The following is a 7,774-nucleotide window of genomic DNA, read 5'->3' on the forward strand; positions in this document are numbered from 1 at the left end:
GGTGGGGGGTGGGGGGATGTTAATGAATAAGGTGATTCTGGTTTCTCTGTCTGGAGCATTGGTCTCTCAGTTTATAACACACAAATCCATTGGGTGGTTTGGATTTATTTTATAATTTAAAAATGAGTATTTGTAGGCATTAATAGATTATGATGAAAATGGCTTGCAGGCATTCACAGGAAAAGAGTGTGGGGTCATTACGCTATTTGCTCCGATCACTCTTGAGAAGCTTGTGCATTCCTTTCCTTAGAGGGCGCTACAGAGGCCCTGAGAACGCAAAGATGATGTTAAATAAGGAAACACAGGAAATTATACACCAGCCCAAATTAGTTTTTAGGCTTCTGGACTTAAGAAGTTTTGTGAGTATGGTGTCAGACCATTTTAGCAGCAGCAGCCAAGACAGGGTATTGGGTAGAAAAAAAAATAAAACTAGATGTTCAATTTTCCAGAGATTTCCTGTGTTTATTATTGTAAGACTGTGATTTATTAAAACTGTCTTACTTCTTCAAGCAGACCAAGATTTCCTCTGTGCTACTGAGGCTAAGATATATGGGGTTTGTGGAAAGGGTCTGTGAATGAGACAGGGCTAGAGGACCCAGTCTACAAGCTGTTCATGGCTGGGTAAAGTGTTTCCACCCACAGTTGTCAGGAAGGGCTCTAGTCCCATTTTTTCCTCATTACTGAATTTACGAATGTGTTACCTTTAAGAGGAGTTACTGCTCAAATTGAGTTTTGAGTTATAGGGTCTGGAACCACGTTATTTACATTTGTATAGTAATCTGTGGCATGTGTTGAAGAAATGGTATATCCTATATCCATCCCTCCTGCTGTATGAGGAAAAGTATTATCGTCAGGGATATCTCACTGGCCAGTGGAGACAGTAGGAGAATACCTTCTGATACTGCCTGCTCATTCCGTGAAGATCTGAATGCTGTCCTGGGTGATGGTGGGGTAAAAAGGAATCCTTCAAATGTATTTATAAGAAATTGTTCCACAAAACATATTATTGAAGCTTATAGATCCGTAAGTATATTTCCTGGCAAAATTTAAAATGGTATATTAAGCAGAGACTTTATACAAAATAAATTTACCCAGAAATATGATGGTTATTCTAAGAATAAGATATTCTGGGTTATACTAAGAATAAGAATCAGTTTATGCCAAACTGATCTCAAGTGTTAAGGAAAAGAAATCCCTGAAATCTTTATTTCAGATAGATTAACTACCTTGATAATAAGTTGCTAAGATCAAGGGTAGGCAATTTCATCCGTGTTGGGAGTCTCCAAAATGTTATTTGTTTTAATTTCACCCATAATGTAACTTTATTTAGAATCTCCATATATGATCTTGTTTTGTTCAATTGCCCAGCTATGTCTGACTCTCCATGACCCCATGGACTGCAGCACACCAGGCTTCCTGTCCTTCACCATCTCCCCAAGCTTGCTCAAACTCATGTCCATCTAGTCGGCAATGACATCCAACCATCTCATCTTCTGCCGTCCCCTTCTCCTCCTGCCTTCAATCTTTCTCAGCATCAGGGTCTTTTCCAATGAGATGGCTCTTGGCATCATATGGTCAACGTATTGAAGCTTTAGCTTCAGCATTAATCCATGCAGTGAGTATTCAGGATTGACTTCTTTTAGGATTGATTTTCTAGTCATGTGTTTTAGTAAAATTTAATAACATTAGAGATTTTTGAAAAAGGTTCCCTTCCAAATTGCAATAATTTTGGATCCACAAAATCTGGAGTCACGTCTGAATAAAAATGAAGTGAGGCTTCCCGTGTTGAAGTGAGGGTCTCTTGGATGCATTGATTTCTTCTCCCACCAGCCTAAGTGGCAGTCTTTGAGAATGAAACCACTGTGATTCCCAGAATTGTTGGTATCTTGACATCTTCTGACCTGCCTCTTGAGAAACCTATATGCAGGTCAGGAAGCAACAGTTAGAACTGGACATGGAACAACAGACTGGTTCCAAATAGGAAAAGGAGTATATCAAGGTTGTATATTGTCTCCCTGCTTATTTAAATTATATGCAGAGTATATCATGAGAAATGCTGGGCTGGAAGAAGCACAAGCTGGAATCAATATTGCTGGGAGAAATATCGATAACCTCAGATATGCAGATGACACTACCCTTATGGCAGAAAGTGAAGTAAAGAACCTCTTGATGAAAGTGAAAGAGGAGAGTGAAAACGTTGGCTTAAAGCTCAACATTCAGAAAATGAAGATCATGGCATCTGGTCCCATCACTTCATGAGAAATAGATGGGGAAACAGTGGAAATAGTGTCAGACTTTATTTTTGGGGCTCCAAATTCACTGCAGATGGTGACTGTAGCCATGAAATTAAAAGACGCTTACTCCTTGGAAGAAAAGTTATGACCGACCTAGATAGCATATTCAAAAGCAGAGACATTACTTTGCCAACAAAGGTCTGTCTAGTCAAGGCTGTGGTTTTTCCAGTGGTCATGTATAGATGTGAGAGTTGGACTGTGAAGAAAGCTGAGCGCTGAAGAATTGATGCTTTTGAACTGTGGTGTTGGAGAAGACTCTTGAGAGTCCCTTGGACTGCAAGGAGATCCAACCAGTCCATTCTGAAGGAGATCAGCCCTGGGATTTCTTTGGAAGGACTGATGCTAAAGCTGAAACTCCAGTACTTTGGCCACCTCATGCGAAGAGTTGACTCATTGGAAAAGACTCTGATGCTGAGAGGGATTGCGGGCAGGAGGAGAAGGGGACAACAGATGAGATGGCTGGATGGCATCACCGACTCGATGGACGTGAGTTTGAGTGAACTCTGGGAGATGGTGATGGACAGGGAGGCGTGGCATGCTGTGATTCATGGGGTCGCAAAGAGTTGGACACGACTGAGCGACTGAACTGACTGACTGACTAACATCTTCTGAGAATTTTTAGGAACAGATTCCTGGGTCCTCCACTGAACAGATTCAGAACAGATTCTGTGCAGATGAGTCCAATAAATCTTTTTTTTTTTTTTCTTGAAGAACCTCAAATAGTTTTGATGATAAATCAAGTTTAGGAGACACTGGATTAGACAAAAACAAATACTCTTAAAACCATTCAACCTGAGGGGAAGATCTTTCTAGGAACTCTTCTCTTGACATTATGATGCAGAAAAACTTTGCAATGGCTAAGAGGAGGAGAGAGAAGATATTTAGAGGATGAGGAGGATGTACTTATCCAGGAGGAATTAGAGAGCATGCTTGGGGTCCATCCCATCCCCTGCACTTACTGGGTGATTTTTCTCATCCTTTCCATCTCTGTCTACTTCTTCTTTGACAGAAACAGTCCCTCTCATTGGATGGTTAAAAAGTGTTTAAAGAGATAATGCATGCATCTTAACACATAGAGACCTGCCCTATAGACTGGCATAAAGCAAATATTTGCCTTTATCATTAAAACATTATTGACTAACAATAAAATCTTAGAATTGGTGGAGAATAAGAATCATGATTCAAAGTGGATTGAACTCAAATTGAATGTAAACTAGAATAAAGGGCAAGGAGAAGAGATTTCAGTTCAATTAAACAACCAATTATTAAATGTCCCTTTTATGTGAAGTCTTCATAGAGAAAGAATTTAGTCAGGGAGAGAAATACATATATCAGTATAAATTATACAAACTTTGGTAAGAGTGAATATAGATAGATAGATATACACAGAGAGAACTATGGTGGAAAACAGATGTGGAAATCAAGCTGGTTGTTGAGAATGTCTTCTTTCTTTTTTTTTCTTTTTTTGAGGAGTGATGGATTATCCTCAGAGACTGAGGCTGTCTTTGCCAATATTGTATTTAACACAGATTCACCATGCGAATTTTACAAGCCAGTAGCAAGAAGAGCTTTTGAGTTGTGTATTATGAATATTGGAGGATGAAGTATATTGACCTGATGAAAAAAAAAAAAAAAAAGAATGATATCTCATTAAGAAAGCCTGTCTTAGGACTTCCCTGGTGGTCCAGTGGTTAAGATTCCATGCTTCTAATGCAAGGGGTCTGGGTTCAACCCCTGGTTCAGGGAACTAGATGCCATGTGCTACAACTAAGATGTGTCACAGTCACATTAAAAGAAAGAAAGAAAGAATGTTATTTTCTCTTGCAACAATGACCAAGACTTCTTATTATTGATATGGGTCAAAGAGGAGAGTGAAAAAGCTGGCTTGAAATTCAACATTCAAAAAACTAAGATCATAGCATCTGGTCCTATCACTTCATGGCAAATAGAAGGGGGAAAAAATGGAAGCAATGACACATTTTATTTTCTTGGGTTCCAAAATCACTGCAGATGGTGACTGCAGCCATGAAATTAAAAGACACTTGCTCCTTAGAAGAAAAGCTATGATAAACTTAGCACATTAAAAAGCAGAGACATCACTTTACCAACAAAGGTCTGTCTAGTCAAAGCTATGGTTTTTCCAGTGGTCATGTACAGATGTGAAAGTTGGACCATAATGAAGACTGAGTGCTAAAGAATTGATGTTTTTGAATTGTGGTGTTGGAGAAGACTCTTGAGAGTGCTTTGGACTGCAAGGAGATCAAACTAGTCAATCGTTGAGGAAATCAACCCTGAATACTCATTAAAAGGACTGATGCTAAAGCTGAAACTCCAATACTTGGATCACCTGATGCAAAAAATCTGACTCATTGGAAAAGACCCTGATACTGGGAAAGATTGAAGGCGAAAGGAGAAGGGGGCAGCAGAGGAAGAGATGGTTAGATAGCATCACCAACTCAATGGACATGAACTTGAGCAAACTCCAGGAGATAGTAGAGGACAGAGGAGCCTGGACTGTGTAGTCCACAGGGTCACAAAGAGTCGGATATGGCTTAGCTGCTGCTGCTGCTACTGCTAAGTCGCTTCAGTCATGTCCGACTCTGTGCGACCCCATAGACAGCAGCCCACCAGGCTCCCCTGTCCCTGGGATTCTCCAGGCAAGAACACTGGAGTGGGTTGCCATTTCCTTCTCCAATGCATGAAAGTAAAAGTGAAAGTGAAGTTGCTCAGTCGTATCCGACTCTTAGCGACCCCATGGACTGTAGCCCACCAGGCTCCTCCGTCCATGGGATTTCCCAGGCAAGAGTACTGGAGTGGGTTGCCAGTTACTAACTGACAACTATTGGGTATTTGTTTTTATTTTATTTTATATAATATATTTTATAGATATTAAATATATTACAGTATTTATACCAATATTCTTGGAGAACACAGTGTTGTTCAAGTAACAAAGTGTACCTCGTTCACACATGAGTAAAATTAAGATTTGGGGATTAACATCCACACAGTCCTATATATAAAATAATCAACAAAGACCTACTGTATAGCACAGGGAAATCTACTCATTATTTTGTAATAACCTAAATGGGAGAAGGATTTGGAAGAGAATATAAATATATATATGTGTATACATATATATATATATGTACATATGTATATAATGGAATCACTTTTCTGTAAATCTAACAAAACATTGTGAATCAACTGTACTCCAATATGAAATATTACCACCAAAACATAGCTCCTGGACCTATCTCTTCCCTCTCCAACTTCATGACCTTCTAAATTACTTAGGTTTCCCTGGTTATCTTATTTTCTTTTTCCTGCCTCTTCTCACCTTCCTCCTTTTACTTCATACATGATGACAAGGAATCAGGTACAGTCCTCTTGTTAGATGGCGTGAGTGTCATGTCTGACTCTTTGCGACCCCATGGACTGGAGGCTGCCAGGCTTCTCTGTCCATGGAATTTTCCAGGCAAGAATACTGGAGCCCGTTGCCATTTCCTTCTCCAGGGGATCTTCCTGACCCAGGGATTGGACCCGTGTCTCCTGCGTCTCCTGCACTGGCAGGTGGATTACTCACCACAGTGCCCCCTAGGAAGCCCCATCTGATGGCAGAGGAGGGAAATAATTTGAGCTCGTTAGCAAGTGAGTGGAGGGAAGGCAGGAAAAGTGGTTAAAGCTCACCATTGATGATGCTTGACTTGGTCCTATTGCCTAGACCACCAGGACAAAAAGGAGAAGAGACAAAGCAGAATTTTATATTTAGGTTACAGGATCCAGTGGCACAAAAAATGGCTAAGTTATATAATTTTGCAGATAATTCTGTAAAGAGGGAGTATCTTACCTTTTTCTTACATGAATTTTAGATTCTACTCTAAACACATTTGCCATTTAAAAACAGTACTAACTTCAACTCTGAGTAATTCAGCTCCATCACACAATACAATTGCCTCATCTTCACCAGAGCCACCTTGATGCACTGAATAATTTTAAAGATGCACAACAACTCAACTCCACTCAGGAAGTTTGCAGTCTCCTTAATGACTCACCTCTTACTGAGTTAAAAATAATAAAGGTAAAAGTATGTGTCATTAATCTGTATGAGACCATCACATAAAAATTTTATAGTAAATGCTGCTTTGGTACTTATTGAACTTTACAGTGTGATATATTTGTAATTGTACTTGTTCTAGGAAGAGAATAAAAAGTTCACCAGTGATTAGATTTTGCTCCTTTAAAAAAAAGGCCTTTTCTCCTTTAAAAAAATATTTTGCTCCTTTAAAAAAAAGGCCTTTTCTCCTTTAAAAAAATATTTTGTTCCTTTAAAAAAAGGCCCCTGAGTTATTTACACTTCGCCTAGATAAGGGTTGGCTTAAATATTGGTCATTATTCTAGGTTGAAAAGAAAAATATTTCTTTATGTGTTTCATACAACTTCAGATCACATGGTATTTGTATTATTTTGTATTTTTGATATGTACACACACACACACACACACATAAACACACACGCACACACATATCTTCCACTACTAGCTGATGTGTAAGATGTGTTTGGTCTGCATCTCCTTCATTTTTAATGCTATAATATTAAATATATTGTAAGTGTATAACCTTTTGAAATGTTAATATTCAAAAATTGGGAGGCATTTTAACAGATCATTTTAAAGATTTCATGATATTTTAAAATTAAATTTTGTATTCCCCAATGACAAATTTTATAGTTTATTTGCAAAATGTATACTCATATGCATTATCTTGAAATTCCAATACTCTCAGGAAATTTGAACGAGCACTTAATGCTCAAACTATACTTTTACCGTTGCTGTTGTCTGGAGAACACATTCAAGGTATAAGTATTTAGGAGAGATTATTGTATGCAGATAACAACAAAATATTAGTAAGATGTCTAAAAATGTGTAATGTGGAGTATCTGAAGGGTTTCTGAGGTGGCTCAATGGTAAAGATTCTGCCTGCCAGTGCAGGAGACACAGGAGGTGCAACTTGATACCTGGGTTAGGAAGACCCCTCAAGGAGAAAATGGCAACCCACTCTAGAATTCTTGCCTAGAAAGTTGAAGAGACAGAGGAGCCTGGTTGGCTACAGGCCAGTTCAGTTCAGTCGCTCAGTCATGTCAGGCTCTTTGTGACCCCAAGAATCACAGCACGCTAGGCCTCCCTGTCCATCACCAACTCCCAGAGTCTACTCAAACTCATGTCCATCGAGTTGGTGATCTCATCCTCTGTCGTCTCCTTCTCCTCTTGCCCCCAATCCCGCCCAGCATCAGGGTCTTTTCCAATGAGTCAACTCTTTCATGAGGTGGCCAAAGTACTGGAGTTTCAGCTTTAGCATCAGTCCTTGCAATGAACACCCAGGACTGATCTCCTTTAGAATGGACTAGTTGGATGTCCTTGCAGTCCAAGGGACTCTCAAGAGTTTTCTCCAACACCACAGTTCAAAAGCATCAATTCCTCGGGT

The 7,774-nt window shown here is 39.4% G+C and overlaps 1 protein-coding gene across 1 annotated transcript in view; it reads left to right on the top strand.

The window, feature by feature from the left end:
• Window positions 1–1,568: 1,568 nt before the first annotated feature.
• Window positions 1,569–7,774, top strand: part of HMGCLL1 (3-hydroxymethyl-3-methylglutaryl-CoA lyase-like 1) — a 122,177-nt gene continuing 115,971 nt past the window's right edge. Inside the window, exon 1 of the mRNA XM_010848540.1 lies at window positions 1,569–1,615. The gene's annotated coding sequence lies outside the window, so the exon portion shown is untranslated. The remainder of the gene's footprint in view (window positions 1,616–7,774) is intronic.

This window comes from Bison bison, unplaced genomic scaffold (assembly GCF_000754665.1).
Source record: "Bison bison bison isolate TAMUID 2011002044 unplaced genomic scaffold, Bison_UMD1.0 scf7180017864270, whole genome shotgun sequence".
Lineage (NCBI taxonomy): Eukaryota > Metazoa > Chordata > Mammalia > Artiodactyla > Bovidae > Bison > Bison bison.